The 18,317-nt window shown below is 37.8% G+C and overlaps 1 protein-coding gene across 11 annotated transcripts in view; it reads left to right on the top strand.

Moving 5' to 3' along the window:
- The window catches only part of Dyb (Dystrobrevin), a 352,841-nt gene that overhangs the window by 21,301 nt on the left and 313,223 nt on the right, over nucleotides 1-18,317 (top strand). Inside the window, exon 2 of one of the 11 annotated variants that reach the window (XM_067772266.1) lies at nucleotides 16,264-16,325. The exons of the other annotated variants lie outside the window; for them this stretch is intronic. The gene's annotated coding sequence lies outside the window, so the exon portion shown is untranslated. The remainder of the gene's footprint in view (nucleotides 1-16,263; nucleotides 16,326-18,317) is intronic. 11 annotated transcript variants of the gene reach the window in all.

Consider the following 18,317-nt stretch of genomic DNA (forward strand, 5'->3'; position numbering starts at 1 on the left):
CCAATTCTTGGCGGTGTAAGATTTGTACTTTGTGCCCCCTCGTGAAGAGGACAAGCTCGGTTTTATCCGGGTTGAGTTCCAAACTTGTGGCGGGTTGTACTCCTGGAACAGCTCCAGGATGTCAGCTGGGTCCGTTGGCGTCACTGGAACCCAGGCTCTAGCCCTTGGTCGTGAGAGGATATCACGCGCCTCCACTACCTTGAAGCGCGCGCCTGGATATACCACCCCTATCAGCGTGACGGCGGCCCTATAGAGGTTTACCGACCTGGGGTCGTCACAGGCAATTACTTTGACATTGCCCTGGAACCACCCTGCATCGGTGTAAGATGGCGGTGGACCAGGGTTGTCTCTCAACCTTAACGGCCACCGTAGCGAGCGCGGCCTCGATCCACTTCCACTGTTGTTTCGGGATCCTGCCATCTTCGCTGCTCTCGTCTATAATGTCAATGATCTGCCGACCCTTGGCAATTTCGGCGAAAGACCGCGTCCAGCCTCCCTCCGTCTTGGCCCTTTTCGGTGCTGTGGGGTTGGATTCATCCATGGACCGCTGGCGTTTCGAGGTTTCATCACTCTCGACTAAAACTTTTAAAATTACTTGAACTAAAAAATTAAAAATAAATAATAGTTTAAAAAACTAAAAAACACGCTTTTATAGCTAACCGAACTAAAAAATAGAAAATAATTTTCAATTAAAAAGAGTTTATATAACAGTAGTAGAAGGTCAAACAATCATTTATAGTTAATCACCTCAAACTAAAATTATAATAAAATTTAAGTTATTAACAGAATAATTTAATTCACAGTAAAAAGTGTGGGGTGCTTGATATTGAATGTTACAATCATTCTTTTGGCAACTATCTGAGAGGAAAGATATGAAATGTAGTCAAATGCACCCCACGCTTTTTACTGTGAAATAAATTATTCTGTTAATAACTTAAATTTTATTATAATTTTATTTTGAGGTGATTAACTATAAATGATTGTTTGACCTTCTACTACTGTTATTAAACTCTTTTTAATTGAAAATTATTTTCTATTTTTTAGTTCGGTTAGCTATAAAAGCTTGTTTTTTTAGTTTTTTTAAACTATTATTTGTTTTTAAAATGTTAATAAAAAATAAAATTAAAAACATAAACAAAAACATGGCAAACTCACTAATTTTGAGGGGAATAGTGGTCTCGTTTTCTCATGGTAGAAATTGTTTTTTTAATTTAAAGTTCCGTTAAAGTTTCGTCAGTTTTTCGTGTTTGGAATCCAAGACAAAATAAAGTAGTGTCATATAGGCATAACGTAGAAATCAGGGATGCACCTTAACGTTAAGCTAATCGTTTACCAAAAAATTTCCACCGTTTCCGTTGAAACACTTCGAAATATTATCGATAAAGAAATTATCAAGATAAATTGTATCTCGTTTTAACCGAAGCGAAAAGCTTTCGTTAACGTTAAAAACGTTAACAAAAACGTGATACTTTATGTTTGAATTGTGCTGGCAATGCTATAGCCATGGTGAAGCCGTAAGGTGGTAACAGCGAGAGGACATACACACAAACTCCATGTAATTTGTTTCTGTAATTCGTTGATGGTAATGTCAAAAATACTCTGAGAAATGTTCGTACTGTCAAAATTCGTGAGAAAAGTTGCAATCAGCTTGGCTAATGCTTTCACCTTTAATGACTCCGCCATCAATCAGCTTTGCCAGCATAGTTTGAAATTAATAATCAACATAAACGATTTGATTTCGTTTTGATATGGCAGAAAACGAAACAAAATCATCTCGTTAATTTGACGTTCTTAACGTTAATAAACGAAACGAAATGACTTTGTTTTGTTTATTAACGTTAATTATCGTAACGAAATGATATCGGTTCGTTGGTTAAGCATGCCTGGTAGAAATAAATTCTCTTTTAACAGCCACATATTGTTTCAAATACTCTTTTCTAGTTATTTGGTAACTTTTTAGTACATTTCTGATAAATATAATGATGATTATAAATTTTAATTATTAAATATAGAAGGTTCGGATACCAAATAGTGGCTTTTCTTGCTTTTTTCGCTGCAACATTTTTTATAATATCAAAATTTAACTGTCTTGCCAAAACGGACTCAACACGAAGCTTGACAAGTCCTGAAACTCGCTCTGGAGATGAATGCGATCTATGAGAGTTTTGATTCTTGCAAAGACGCTGAAAGAACGTTCTGCACTAGCTACAGTGACAGATATAGTGCAAAAGATACATAAAGCAACACAAATGTTGGGGAATATTGTATGCAGATTTTGAACATACATATGTAGATGACATTTAGCAATTTCAATGGTGACAGACCTTTATCAAAATTTGCTTCGTAAATGTGTTTTAAGTGAATTATTTCGCTTTCTAAACTTTGAGAAACGTCCGACTTGTATTTTTCGACAAATTTTGCTGCGCTCGCCCGAACCGTAGTTTCATCCATGTCTTCAAATTACCACAAAAAAGAAAACGTCTCGTTCAAATTTCTAGTAGCTGCAAATCGTTCCGTAAGGCCAGTGATTACCGAATCACGACAAACAAGAATTTATTGTTTTTAAAATCAGACTGGATCATCCGTAATCATCTCATTTCCATTATCTTCAAAACGTCTTTTGGGTTTTCTCTTTCGAATGTCCGGAAACTTTGGCGATATGTTCGATTGAATAGCAACTGTATTGCATTCGTTTAAAATTGTATCCCTTTGGTTCCTGATCATCTTCAAATCAGCTAATAAGGCATCTAGATGTCGGACCTCAACATCTATGGTGTCGTCTCTAGCTTGGAGTACGACGTGTCTTTCATTAATGGTAGTCAGTATTTTGAACCAAATTGAGGACAGCAAGATACGTTCGAACTTGTTGACGTATTTGAGAATGCCGGTAACATCGCCGTATGCTTGCCCAGTAAAATTTCGCTTTTGGATGAAAGACTATGAAGAGAGCTCGGTACATTTTTTTTTTTTTTTGAGGATGCCGAAAATAGTAAAACATTTTTGTACAACTCCGAAGAAAGTAATTGCAGCCGTACAACCTTCTTCAGCATCAACACCACATAAATTGAGACTGTGGGGCGAGTAATCAGCATTCGAGTTTTTGTCGAGAATGTGACGTAGTTCTCCGTTGTAAGCTCCTTTCATTTTGGCGCCGTTATCGTACCTTTGTGCACGACAATCTTCAATCAAGTATGGAAAATTAGATCAGCGATTTTCTGACCAGTTTTTTTGGTTACAATTCACGAAAGCCAAAAACCGTCTTGAATTGTAAAATTTGTTGCTTTCGAATTGAAATGGAGTTAGCGCAAAATGAACGTAGTCAACGTGACTATTATCAGGCATAGCATCAACGATAATAGCAAAATACTTGGCTTTCTTGCCTTGATCTAATATAGTTTCCCTCACGTGCTTTGCACAAATAAGATAGATAGAAGAAAGATAGTGAACTTGTAAACGTTTGTGCTGCTGTTGTGAAATCCTAACTTTCTCCAAATTATCTCTAAGTATCGGATCATATTGGCTTATGAGATCTTAGATGCCCAAAAAATTTCCAATGTCCTTTGAAAGCTAGGCCTCTTACACCCAAAAATTAAATAGTGTCCAAAATTCTATATACAATTTCTTTCCACTTTTGAGTTTCAGTGATTAGCTGTTCATTGATAAGTTTATCAATTGTAACCTCCTTTTGAATTAGGTTTTGTAAAGATCGCCATTGAATATAAAATTTAATGTGATCTTGAGTATTTTCGTGTGATGGCAGTTTATCGTATAGCTTCTTCCATACCTGGAATTTCGAATATCCGCCAGGACAACGAATTTTAGGTCGATTTAAAGTATTGGTGCTTAACAGACGACATGGTAGGCAATAAAAAGCATTGCTATTGGCACTCCACACTAACCAGTCACGCTCCACTTCCTCTCCATTTGGCAAGATTCTGTTTAACACCGAGATAGGAAATGCCTCGTCATGACAATCACGTGGAAAAATAACAGGGCATTTTTGATGGCCTCGACGAATTATTTCGTTGACTTCTTCAGATCGCAAAAACTCATTATTCACGGTACCGATATCGAACTCGTTTAAATAATCTGGAGTTTGATACAGAGTTGGTGGTATTGTTGGAATATTTTTTGAAGATGAACCTTCATCAGTCTCATCCAGAAAACTTTATGATTTCGGATTCATGTAAACATATATTTTTGTTTGATGTTTTTATTGTCGCCTAAAGCCAGGCAAAAAAATAATTATCAGTATTCGTAGCTTTTGAAATTCGGCTTAAAATTTGCACATGGAACAACTAAAGACTCTCCTGAATTAAAAAAAATTTCTTAGTACCTCTAAATCGCGGGCCCTCTGAGAAACCCTCTTGTCAAAGAATTCGATTGCAAGATTCCCCACGTTTTTCAAGGATTTGTAGTTATCTCACTTAGCGCGCCACCTAGCAGAATTTTGTTTTCTGTAAATTGTATTGTCACCGGGTTTCGAACTGTGTGCTAAGTTACAAGAGTCTAGGTAACCGGGAAGTTAGTTAAAAATGGATTGAAAGATTCCCAAATTAAAATTAATTTCCTAATATCTCGATCCATGCGCCACCTAGCACCATTTTTTGATCAAATGTTGCATTGTCACCGGGTTCTGACTTACGGCTCAAGTTTTATATCTCCAGTTCACCGGAAAGTTACTCAAAAATCGATTGCAAGATTCCCTGCGTTTTTTCAGGGATTTTCAGGGATTTTCGTTTATCTCGATTCGTCTGCCACCTGGCGGCATTTTGTTTTCCACGAATTGTAGTGCCATCGACTCGCAAACTATGTGCTAAGTTTCAAGTCTGGATCACCGAGAAGTTAGTTAAAACTCGATCGCAAAATTTCAATTTCAAAATTAATTTTCTGTATATCTCTCTCAATCTTTTCACTTGCATTGTAATGTCTCTCAGACCTCAACTATGTTCTAAGTATCAAGTGTCTAGCTCAAAGGGAAGTTACCGACAAAAGACTTTTCCGTGGGTCAAAAATTCGTATGGAAATGAGGGGACAAACATAAAAACGACTTTATATAAAGGTAAAAAAAAGTTCTAAGCGGGGTTTTTAAATAGTAAGACTTCGTTCATTTGGGAACCAGCATTAAAACTAATAACACCATCAGCTCTGAAATCCAGCGAAGAATCACTCTTGCCAATAAATGCGACTTTAGACTAGGTAGGCAATTGAAAAGTAAAGTCCTCTCTCGGCAAACGAAAATCATGCTCTACAAGTCACTTATCGTTCCCGTCCTGCTATATGGTGCAGAAGCATGAACCGTGACACCATCAGATGAAGTGGTTCTGGGAGTGTTCGAGAGGAAAGTTCTTCGAAAGATTTATGGACGCGTTGCAGATGGCGAGTTCCGAAGAAGATTTGATGATGAGCTGTACGAGCTTTACGCATAGTTCAGCGAATTAAAACGCAGCGGCTACGCTGGCTAGGCCATGTTATGCGAATGAAAGATGCACTCGGCCTAAGAAAGTGTTTTTAGCGGAACCCGCTTATGGAGGCAGAGGAAGAGGGCGGCCCCCACTCCGCTGAAAGGACCAGGTGGAAACCGATTTAAACTCCGTTGGTGTGACCGATTGACGCCAGTTGGCAGAGGGAAGAAGCGACTGGCGCGCCTTGTTGGACGGCCGTAATCGTTTAAACGGTTAAGCGCCAATTAATTAAGTTCTGTGAAATATTTCAAATATATTACCACTAACAGCTGTGCAGTAATGATTACTTGAGGAATTAAATTAATGTCAATTCCCCATTACAGGTACTTGGGGGAAGTAAACGATTCCTTTCCTCCGCAGCAAAATGTCGGGAAGATCTTTCTTAATCCTTGTGGAGATGCACCGAGACATATCAGCACATACACTGATACATATTCGTTTAAACGCAGTCTTAATTTTAACTTTACCACTTTCCCTTTCTTTTGTCTATGCATAACTAACAACAAATTCTTACACATATTCTTTGTTGTTCTAGCGGAAATTTGAATTGCCTAAAACACCCGTTTTCGTTGTTTTTGTTGTACTCTTATCATCACATCATATATTATTTCTAATTGCTGTTTTTATGTACGGGTCCCTTTTTCGCTCTTATTTGGAATCCAAACCTATAAATAAATTTTTGGTTGTAAAGATGGAGATTCGGGCCATTAGCGAACTTTGGGCAATTTTGGTCGTAGTGGTTTTGTTTAGCTATATTTTATTAAAATAATTTGTTAAAAATAAACGATTGTGAGCACACAAAGAAATCTATTTGTACTATGGCACTATTGTGAATATTTGCATTGCATTACGCTAGATGGCAGCGAAATCGTATTGTACGCTAGATGGCAGCGCAATCCGTAAGTTTTAATTCATTGACGTCAGTTGCTATTATACGCTAGATGGCAGCGAACCCTGTAAGTTAATAGAACAGCTGATTTCTGTTAATATTTGATAAGAGACTTTTATGTTGGTTGCGCAAGATGCGCACGGGTCAGGCTCGTATTCACGAACAGGTGCATATTCGTTTAAACGCAGCAACTTTATTTTTAAATATTAATTCCTCAATTAAATTTCTACCAATTAATTGGTCCTCCATTTTTATTAATGACTTCATATATTCGATTGGGTATCGACTTGGCTAAATTTTGCAGGAGAATACTGCCAAGCTTCTTTAATATCCAACTTCAACTCTAATGGAGTCCTATAGAGGTGTCCTTGGACTTTTTGTCCATAAATTTTGCTCTACAAAGATTTTCTGCCGGGGTCAAATCCGGACTGCATGCAGGCCACTTCATAAGTGGAATGTTGTGTTCTCCAAGCCATTTCAAAGACCACTTAGAAACATGAACGCAGTGTTATCCTCTTCAAAAATGCTGTCTTCATCCATTTTATCATCTGAAAATCAAACGATACATCGTCCAATTATTCCTTATAAACTTTGAAACTCATTTTAGGGGGTGCGAGGCAAATTTTTGCTTTTCCTCTCAATTAAAATGCCGCTCACACCGGGGAAGGTTAGAGTAGTACCCCTAAGATCTTTGGGCGACTGACAGTCGCTAGCGTAACACCATAGACCTGGACGACGTCGATTATTTGCGTCATCTGTTCCTTCCACGTCGTAAACAGAGTGGCCGTACATTTGGTCGGTGATATAGCCAGGTCGCGCGAGTTGAAGAACCTACGCAGACTGTGTAGATTGCTGTTTATTATAGAAACAGGTTCGTCTATTGGAGGGCCAGGTCCCATTGCCTCTATCGTGCAGTCTTCGGCGTAGGAAATGATGGTAACTCCTTCTAGTGGGGAAGGGAGCAACTATTTTTTTTTTGCTGGCGAATGCTGTTATTTTGCTGTTTTTAACCATCTACTGAAAAATCGGGCCTTATTAGAATTGTGAGGGCGAGTACTGTCAAATGCGACTCCATTTTGTAATAATGACTTCACCTATCTGGTTTTAATGCGTCATGAACTGACCAAAGATTTGCAGACATTTTTTTTTATTTTTAAACCAATGTAAAGAAAAGAAACTATCAAAAATTAATAAGTATACCCACATAGCATTTATTTTGCTATAAAGTTAAATTTTCAGTACTATTTTAAATTTTGTTTTAATATTTTAAAAGGAGTTTGAAAAGAAATAACGCTTTTTAGGAGTTACTTGGGAGTTTTAAATGAGATGAGATGTGCAGCCAAAGTGGCAAATCTAAACTCTATCCAACTTTAACTGGAAAAACCGGGCGATATACATACAATACGTTTTTCAGAACTTTATAATATTACTTGCAGACCCGGCAGACTTTGTTCTGCCCTTACTTTGGTCTATCAGCATAACGTTTAAGAAGGTTTTACCTCGTACCTCCTTCCTCCTCTCTTCCCTTTTTTTATAATTTCACTCATTCCTCTCCTGCGTCTCTCTTTCTCCCACTCCGTCTTTTCCATCCCTTCTTTTCTCTAGCTCCCCTTTCTCCCTCCCCCGCTTCATCTATCCCTATCTCTCTATTTTCGTCTCTATCCCTTTCTTAATATATTTCTCCTTCCCTCGTTTTTCTCCTCTCTAGTTCTTTTTATTCTTCTCCATCCCTTATTCCCAGCCCCAATCCCAGCTCTAGTTCCCTAGAGTCCCAGTTTCAGGGGGTTACATGTATTTGTGAATGCTGTTTCATAAAAAAATAAAAACCAACAATTTTGTATAAAAAAAAATAAAGGGTGGACCATCCTAACCATTTTTGGGCATGAGAAATAGATAATACCCGACTCTCAATCCTACTCAAAATTTCATGAGAATCGGTCGAGCCGTTTCGAAGGAGTTCACCGCCAAACTCTGTGACACGAGAATTTAATATATATGTAAGATGATTTCTGTGTTTGGGCATTATCCACTACTTATGCCACGCCATCCACTTATGTACCTCTACCTCATTTCGATTAAAGTTTAACCTTACATTCAGGTACATATATAATAGGATATTGTTCGAATATTATTCATGTTTTCCATTTAGCAATTACCTTGACCACAATAATCATTCTTTGCGCAAAAACAAAGCATATTTCATATTGCCTGTGTCTTCTAATGCAATTTATATTTTTATAAATGTCACAAATCAATATACAATTTCCTTGGGCACATTGTCGTATTTGAATGTCAGGGGGGCGGGGGTGTTGAATGTTGAAGTCTTGAAACAGTTTTAGGGCTGCACTTGTGGACGCAAACCAATGAAGAGCAATAATATATCGGAATTTGTTGGTAGTTGAAATGCATATTAAGCGACAGCACTCGAAATAATGAACTGCTCATTTGAGATAAAGGTGGTATAAGGCAATTTTCTGCAAGAATCAGATTTTTGAAGTTATACTTCTTTAGGCGCGTTATGAAAAATTTATTAGAATGAAATTTAAAAAAATGTGAAGCAAGTCACAGTTTGAAAATGCAATTCGTGTGTATGTTCGCTGTGAATTAAACGCGCCAACTTGCTTTGAGTGGGATGTATGTATGCATTCGAAAACAAGTAAGGAAGGCTAAGTTCGGGTGTAACCGAACATTACATACTCAGCTGAGAGATTTGGAGACAAAATAAGGGAAAATCACCATGTAGGAAAATGAACCTATGGTAACCCTGGAATATGTTTGTATGACATGCGTATCAAATTTATTTATTTATTTATTATTTAAAGTCGACGACAAACTATGGTCGACTGCATAATATAAAAGATATATAAATATACAACTCAAAAGATAATATTTAAGATATATCGAGATTTCAACAATGTTATATTACAAACAAATTTATATTAATGAACATTACTCTTTAATTTCGGAATATAATAATAATAAGAAATATGAGCAGAAATAAGATCTTATACCGCTCAGCATGATTTCGGAATGCAGTGGATTCCAATCTTCCTGTTGGAATGCAACAAGATTCCAATCAGCATGTCATGGGATCCGGCAGTGCTAAGAGTAGTGTAATGAGGATACGCCATCACACGGCATAAAAAAGTAACATGACCTGTGTTGTTGGAATGCACCGGATTCCAATCAGCTCGATACCTGACCGATAAGATTATACTGCCGGAATGCATACGATTCCGGTCAGTGACTCATGAAAAAGCATATTTTTACGTTGTTGGAATGCACCAGATTCCAATCAACACAGTACTGTCTTGTTCCTTTTTAATGATACATGTTGATAAACGTTCCTCCATCCTTAAACGAGATAGTTCCTGTTTTTTATGGAAGAAATAAAATGCCGGCAAATTAAATTAGCTTGTATCTCTTAAATTAGATAGGCAAGTATTGCATTACGTATAGTGGCAAAAGTACATTCAAGACTGATACAGCTATACAAGTCATTGTAGTGCGCGCACCAGATAAGAAGAGGATTATTTTTAGCAAAGTTTCGTCGACAAAGGGGTAAATAGAAAGGAACGTAGTGTCTGGATACTCTCGGGGAACCGCAAAAAACAAGCGGCTGAGAAGGTCCGCAGAATCAATTTCTCCAATAATGAGCTTATGGATGAACAATACCCCCAGTAATATTCTCCGATTTTCCAGAGTGGGCAAGTTAATAAGAAGAAGTCTACTTCTGTATGGAGGAAGGTGGAGACTTGAGTCCCAATTAAGGCCGCGCAATGCAAATATCAAAAATTGCTTTTGAACTGACTCAAGGCGCTTTATATGCTTTTGAGAAACAGGGGACCAAACGCATGAGCAATACTCGGTATTGGACGAACCAGCGATGTGTAAAGAACCTTAGTGAGGTACGGATCATCGAACTCTTTAGCCCATCTTTTAACAAATCCAAGTAAACCCAACGTTTTGTTGGCAATAGATGAAATATGCATGTTAAAATTCAATTTCGGATCAAAAAGAACACCTAGATCATTTGCAATAGATATACGCTCCAAAGGCGTACCATCTATTACATAAGGTTTCAATGCTGGCTTCACTCGGTGAAATGTCATATGCTTACATTTAGAGCAATTTAAAGCTAGTCAATTTGTTGTGCACCAACATTGGAACGAGTCCAAGTCGGCCTGAAGAAGATCCAAGGAACTCAAATCGGTAGGACAGTAAGTGTAGCAAAGTTTTACATCATCCGCATACATTATAGTATGGGAATATAATATTGTCTGTGGCAAGTTATTAATGAAAAGGGCAAAGAGCAAAGGGCCTAGATGACTTCCCTGGGGTACTCCGGAGGAAACTCCGAACGATTCCGACAGATTGCACTTGAACAGGACTTTTTGGATCCGGTTAGAAAAATAGCTTTTCAGCCACATTAATAGGTGAAACGGAAAGCCCAGTAAATCAAGCTTATGAATAAGTAACTCATGGTTGACGGTATCAAATGCTTTGCTGAAGTCCGTGTAGATGACATCCGTTTGCTTGTTCGCTAAAAAACCGTCCATAACTATAGAGGTGAATACAAGCAAATTTGTAGTGGTTGACCTTTGACGAATGAAACCGTGTTGGCATGGAGATAAAAGACTAGAACACTGATATTGGAGTTGACTGGTAACAATCTGTTCAAAGACTTTAGGAATGACTGAAAGTTTAGCAATACCCCTGTAGTTTTCAACTTTTGACCTACTACCTTTTTTATGGAGAGGTATAATAAAAGACTGTTTCCAAGGTGCCGGGAATGACGCAGATCCCAGAGATAGCTCAAATAATTTTAAAATAGGCTCATACATGTTTTCGGCGCAGTACCTAAGCACGCAACTAGGAACACCGTCCGGTCCCGGAGAAAAGGTGGGCTTCAAAGATTGAAGACTCTGAAGAACAATATTACCATCAATAGCAGGAGTCCTAATGGAATTCGAGCTATCTAAGCGATAGGGATATTCACCGGAATGAAAACCACTGGATGAATACGTGGACTTAAAGAACTCAGAAAATAGTTCAGCAACGTCATCAGTGCAAGCTTTTTTACCTCCAAAGGTTAATGAGGAAGGATATCCAGAAGTTTTCCGCTTTGAATTTACGAAACTGTAAAACTTTTTTGGATTCCTAAAAAACAAAGCTGATTAAGACAGTGAAATTTAGAACGAGCTATTAGATATTTAGAGAGGTCTGCAGATGCTCCAGATTTCTTGAATCTCTTATAAAGCCTAGATTTAATGTTATTAAGTCTGATAAGTTGCCTTGAAAACCAAGGGGGCTTATTCGAACATAGGGTATAGCGAGTAGGAATGCAGGTATCAAAGAAGCCATCAAGCGTACTGTAAAATATAGAGATAGCCGAATCGACATTAGTGCAAGCATAGAGATCCGACCAATCATGGGAAGCCAACAGATCATTGAGCATAATGAAATTCGCTTTGTAGAAGCATCTAGATCGGGGACGAGACAGACTGTACTTGAATCCTACGGGGTAGGCTGATATCAAGTGATATCTCTAGCGTAGGGTGAAGTGGGTCTTCTGGAAGGGATAAAGGTGGGATTTGCGTAAGGGCAGTACCCACGGAGCCATCCACATATACTAAATCCAGCATTTTATTTCCACTATTTGGAACATTGTTAATCTGTAAAAGAGATGAGTCTAACAAGCAATTGAGAAACTCATGTTGAGCAGTGGGAGTTAAAAAGTTTGAATTACTTATATTAATCCAACTAACTGTTGGCAAGTTAAAGTCACCAACAACAACAAGTCGATCGTTATCTCCCAACTGCGAATGCAAATCGCAGATGGCCGAGCTATGACTAGCATAAACATCCATATCCACACGAGGTGGTATATACGAACAGCAAACAATTACGCTATAGCTACCGAATGAAAGCCTAACTTCTATGAATTCGATATGAGAGATATTGTCCAGCGAAATCAACTCAGATGATAGGTTAGATTCAACAGCAATAAGGACACCTCCCGCTCTAGAGATGCGATCACGCAGGAAGGTATTAAAGAGTATTTTAAAAGTGAGTGGGTCATAGTTCTATAGGTGGAAGCCTTTTCGCGATTTCGCCATAAAGGTGGACCAGTAGTGGAATTCACTAACTTTTTTAACGACATTTGCCATCGCTTTATTTGCGGATCGATAACTATAACGATTTCGTTATTCAGTAACTATTTTGTATCGATATTCGTTATCGACGATCAGCTGTGTTGTTAAATAAACGGCAAGTAAATTGGCTGCGTTAAAAATCACGATATTAATATTTCTGGCAATTTTAGTTAAAAAAGAAAATCGGAACTTTAATTAAATACTTGCAAACACGAAAAGCTGCTTTATTTATAAATCTAATGGCATTTGAGTACTTGGCGTATGTTTTATCACAAAATAAAGAATTACTAAGTCCATCGTCAGTGGTTCATAGAGAAGTAGATGACCCATTCCACTTGAATGCAACGGAGTTTCTAAAGCTGTACCGACTAATGCTAGACTTGGCTCATGATATTATTTCTCAACTTGATGGTCAATTAAGGGGTACAAGAATAACTGCGATATCAACAGAGAAAAAAAATTAATGCCGCATTTACTTACCTTTTGTTAAAATATGTAAAAACTTTTAAAAGCAGTTAGTATGCGGAATTTATTTATTTTTGGCACTCCTTTTGTGCTTTTCGCATTTTTTAGGTTTCGTTAAGCTGTGCTGCCACCTTTATACTATTAAAACGAAATTTAAATCTAATTTATTTCGATTCGTTAAAACTAAGTTAGTGAATAGCACAATCGATAAGGCAAGCGACAAAATCGTTAATTAAAATCTCGACAAATCGCATCGTTATAAGTTAGTGAATTCCGCTACAGGGGTGACTCTGTAATGTGTTTGTACGATATGGGTATCAAATTAAAGGTATTAATGAGGGGTTTAAAGGGGAGTGGCCCTTAGTAGTATATGTGGAGGCGTTTGCGAGATATCGACCAAATGTGGACCAGGGTGGCCCAGAACATCATCTGTCGGGTACCGCTAATTTATTTATATATGTAATGGCGGCCACCGTGGTGTGATGGTAGCGTGCTTCGCCTACCACACCGTATGCCCTGGGTTCACACCCCGGGCAAAGCAATATCAAAATTTTAGAAATAAGGTTTTTCAATTAGAAGAAAAATTTTCTAACCGGGGTCGCCCCTCGACAGTGTTTAGCAAGCGCTCCGGGTGTATTTCTTCGGAAGTTATCGCGCCTTACATTTTTTATTTTTTATAGTAATAGGAGTAACGTTCCTGCCAAATTTCATCATGACATCTTCAACGACTGCCAAATTACAGCTTGGAAAACTTTTAAATTACCTTTATTTTAAAAGTGGGCGATGCCACGCCCATTGTCCAAAATTTTACTAATTTTCTATTCTGTGTCATAAGGTGAACCCACCTACCAAGTTTCATCGCTTTATCCGTCTTTGGTAATGAATTATCGCACTTTTTGCAGGTATTGTCAAAATTGATGCTTGTGTATATTTAGTTATGTGCATGATACAAAAAAGAAGGTAGTTCCACTCAAATTTTTTTGACGTATTTGGGGATTTTTGAAGTTGCATAATGTTTGTTGTTTTTCTAGAAGCGTTTACTGTTTAAGGCGAAATTGTGGTTTTTTGGGACGGAAATTTCCTTTAGGATGAAAACGCAATGGTCATCTGAGACAATAATAATATGCTTTGGCACGATTTTTGTGCATAAATATCGATTGAGAATACAGTAAAACATGCAATTTTATTGAAAAATAGTGGATAATGACTCACAATATAGCAGCTTGATACCTAGGCACAAAAAAATCCTGTTGTTCTAGCAAGGCCCTATTATCATGCCTCTACAGTGGGTATTTCTAAAGGCATGTTGAGAAAAAGTGTACCTCCAAAGTCTGCACTGAGTGGTAGGTGTTTAATTTGTTACGTTTGTGGGACGCCACATCCTTGTCAGTGCTAAAAGGGCACAGAATGTGTATAGGTGGGGCTTGCCTCAAGGTGCCCCCTGGTAGAACGGGAAAAATAACTCTCATAACTAATGGCTAACCTGCAGAGCTACAGGGCAATGTTTCCCCTAAAAAATGGAAAAATATGGAATTGTAGCCATTTTATCACCATTCAATTTCATAAAAATTGCATTTAAGTATGCTGAACTCTTTAGAAATTGCGGTGTCGGTTTATAAGGACCTCCTTTGGGCAATGAATTCACAAACGTGTATGTTTTGTCAACATGTTCTGAGCAAACGTACGGACATTTAAGAAGGATATATTCCCTTGCTTTGTATACTTCGATCCATGTTCCACCAAAGCAATTTTCGGGAGCTCGAAAAACTTATTAAAACCCATCCTTTCTGTGCTGATATTTCGTATTAAAATATTTCCAATGCATGCGGCTTATTTTCTTTTACATTTTTATCTAAAATATCTATGAAAGTAATTTAGTCGTATCCGTTAATATGAAATCCATCAAAATTATAAAAATTGGAGAAATTGTCATTGTCCCCGCAAAAGTCAAGTGACTAACGTCACACTAATGTGTTATGTGTATGTGCTGTGTGTTCATTTAGAACCGAGGGTGGTTTTTACTGATCGATTTGTGTGGCTGACTGAGGCAGGTAAAAGTCGGTAATTTTAGTCGTTTGACCTTTTTTTTTGGGTTTGTTGTTTTGGTGCGTTAGTCGGTTTGTGTTTATTTGCTGTGTGTTTGTCTGTTGCACCTGTGTGATTACTTTGTTTCTTGTGAAAAAGTTTTAAAGGCTCGAATATTGTGTCAGAAATTGTGTTTATCTGTTCGTTTATTATTCTACCGGCAATCGCTGATTTTAAATTGAAACGATTGTAAACTTTTACAGCTCTGCCTTTTACTTTTACAACTTTTTGAATCGATGTGCAATATTATGTCTCAGATTTAGATAGTTTTTTTATCTAAAATGTTTGCGACAAAAGTTACAATTTAAAAAACAAAATCGCACAAGAACAATTTTTTTTTTTTACCCTAGACCCCAGCTTAATGGGAATTTGTGAAACTTAACTCATGTACAAAGCTGATATCTGCAAGACTAAAAAGAATATTATCTTCAACCCTAAGTCATTTTATGATTTCGTAAACTTCAAGGGTTTCCTTCAGCCACGAAAAATCAAGATTCTACATGCAGTGATAACCGTGATATTGCAAATTTGTTTGCATAACTTTTTTAATTATAACCATGCTACAAATAAATGCCTTCCCAATCTCACAAATATCAAGCATAAAACCTTAAAATAATCTTTTAAATATGGCTCTGATAAGAGTCTAACAGAGATCGAGATATTTAGAGATCTTTAGAAAATCCATATACATATGTGCATCGAACAGGGGAAATTTTGCGAGCGATTTTTAAACAACTTGTTATTGAGCTAGAAACTTGAAACCTTACACTTAGGTCTGGGCACCGTGACAATAAAAAAAAGTAGAACATAGTTCCTGTAAATGGCGCGCAGGTCGAGATAATTGAAAAATTCATACGAGGTTAGGAATCTTGAGTTCAATTTTTAAAGGAACTTCCCGATAACCTAGGGAGCTTAAATTTCGATCATGCATAGGCATATGAAAATAAAATATTTAGGATAAAAAAATCCTCTACATGCCTTGTCCCATCTATCTATCGAGATATTTAGAAAATCCATACAGAGTTTATGCAATCTTGCGATCGATTTCTAAGTAACTTCTCATTGGGGTAGAAACTTGAACAACTAGTTATTTGTTGTTGCTTCCCATGTTATGCCACCATAGGCCACCCAATGTTCTTTTGAAGATAGGGTGCAAAACATTACAGCTATTATTACATAATTTTTCGTTTGTTTCTTTTTCCAGCTAATAATGTAACTCTTTTGGAATTTATAATGGATACATACAGTACACAACAAATGCATTTGGTAAGTCTTTATTTAGACTCTCTACATTCGTCCACAGTTGTAGAGATAAACCCGGAAAATTGGTAATGGCTAAAAGCTCTTTTCGTCTTCAGTTTTCATAACAAGTTGCTTTGCCTTTTGTTTAGTGGCAGTTTCTCTTCGTCCATGATTCCGAGCGTTATATCATCCATATATGGGGATGGAACTTTATTTTTCAATTGCCGTCTAAGTCCAAAGTATCACTTATTGGCAATAGCTATTCTCCATTCGATTTGTAAGCTGAAACGAAGTCCTTAACACTATCGAACTTATATCCGTCAACAGTGGCGTAGCTGCCAAGGCACAAATGCGCCGATTCTTTCTTGACCTACTTTTTTGCTTCTATCACATCCAGATTAGATTGTACCATCACGATTAAGATCTGCTGCTAGAGTTTTCTTCTCCAGCGTTAGATTAAAAAAATCTAACGTCCTGCCTAACGTTTTTTTATACATCACGATAACGCTTCGACACACCGCAACGTTATTTTTTTCTAGGCAGCACAAAATTCCTCATCGTTGTATCAGTTGTTTTCGCTGTTTCTCAGGAAATCTATATTCTTAGCAGCCGCTGTACTTATATCTTGTGTTTATTCTTCCTTTTTTCTGCTGTTTCCACAGGGTTGTACCATAGAGACCCGGCTGTTGGAGGCGTTGTTTCCACATTTCAATTGCAAAGATTGTTGTTGTAATGTGGATAAACATTACATACAGGACATACATTGCATGTTTCGGGCTGTTTCTAGATAAGTATGAGCTTAATCTATTACAGTTTCCAGATCGAAGTTACGACAGACAGACGCGCGTTTCTCTGGGAAGTGTGGTTTCCTGAACTCTAAGAACACGGTTCGCCAGTCATTCATCGACATAAGAAATCGCCAACTCATAGGGGATGGGGATGAGGTCCTCCTTATGCTCATCTGGTTCAAACGCCTAGTAATTGTGTGTCGGATTTCTTAATAGTGCTTGCTTCTTCACACTGGAAGGCGTAGCCTCTTCAATCAGATGCCTGTTAGGTTGCCCAGGTTTCTGGGTAAACAACAGAAACTATTTATTTAGCATTTCATTTCTTTCCTTTATGGGGAGTAGTCTCGCCTAAGTGTGTAGATAGTTCTCTGGAGACATAAGAAGACATTCCGTGTCAGCTCTGAGCGCGGTGTTTCGACCGGCTCAGCGTCTTTAAGATGTTTCTCTTAAGCTCGGCGAGCACATCGGAAACGCGTAGCACACAAGTGGCTTGTCAGTTGCTTTATAGGTAGCTATGAGCGTTTCCTTGTCTTTGCCCCATGTGCTGCCAGAGAGGGACTTAAGGTAAGAGGGGTAAGGCTTTGAACTTTCAGGTGCAACTGCGGTTGCATTCTCGCGCCAAAATGCAGGCATTCTTGCACGTCACAGCCAGTATTTTTGGGAGCCGAACACAGTCGGTAGCCATCGAAGTGAAGTACAATATTGCCAACACAGAAAGGAGGAGGGCGGCTTTTACACCGTTGAAAGGACCACGTGGAAAACGATTTAAAATCACTTGGTGTGACCAATTAGCGACAGTTAACCCAACGGGGAAGCGACTGGCGTGCTTTGTTGGATGGCCATAACCGTTTAAACAGTTAAGCGCCAATTAAGTAAGATCCCATGACTTCTCCCCCCAGTTATTTAATACCACCTGGGCGTAAACAGAAAATAAAATGTTTATATCCAAAGTTTCGTGATTTTTAATACTCCGTGTTTAAGTAACAAATAAATTTGATTTGCGATTTCATTATTCATATAAAGATCAATTTTAATTGGTCTAAGGCCCGGTTTTTCAGTACAAGTTCAACTCAGTTTGTCAGTTAAACTACGCGTAAACTTACTCTGCAGTTTTTCTTCAGTCTACTTTAACTGAAGTTTAAGCTGAGCTTAAGCGGTCGATCTGGCATGGTTAAACTCGAGTTAACCTATCTGTATAAAATACAGAGTTATCGTAAAGCTAGCTGAT

The sequence above is a fragment of the Eurosta solidaginis genome, chromosome 3, assembly GCF_040869045.1.
Source record: "Eurosta solidaginis isolate ZX-2024a chromosome 3, ASM4086904v1, whole genome shotgun sequence".
Lineage (NCBI taxonomy): Eukaryota > Metazoa > Arthropoda > Insecta > Diptera > Tephritidae > Eurosta > Eurosta solidaginis.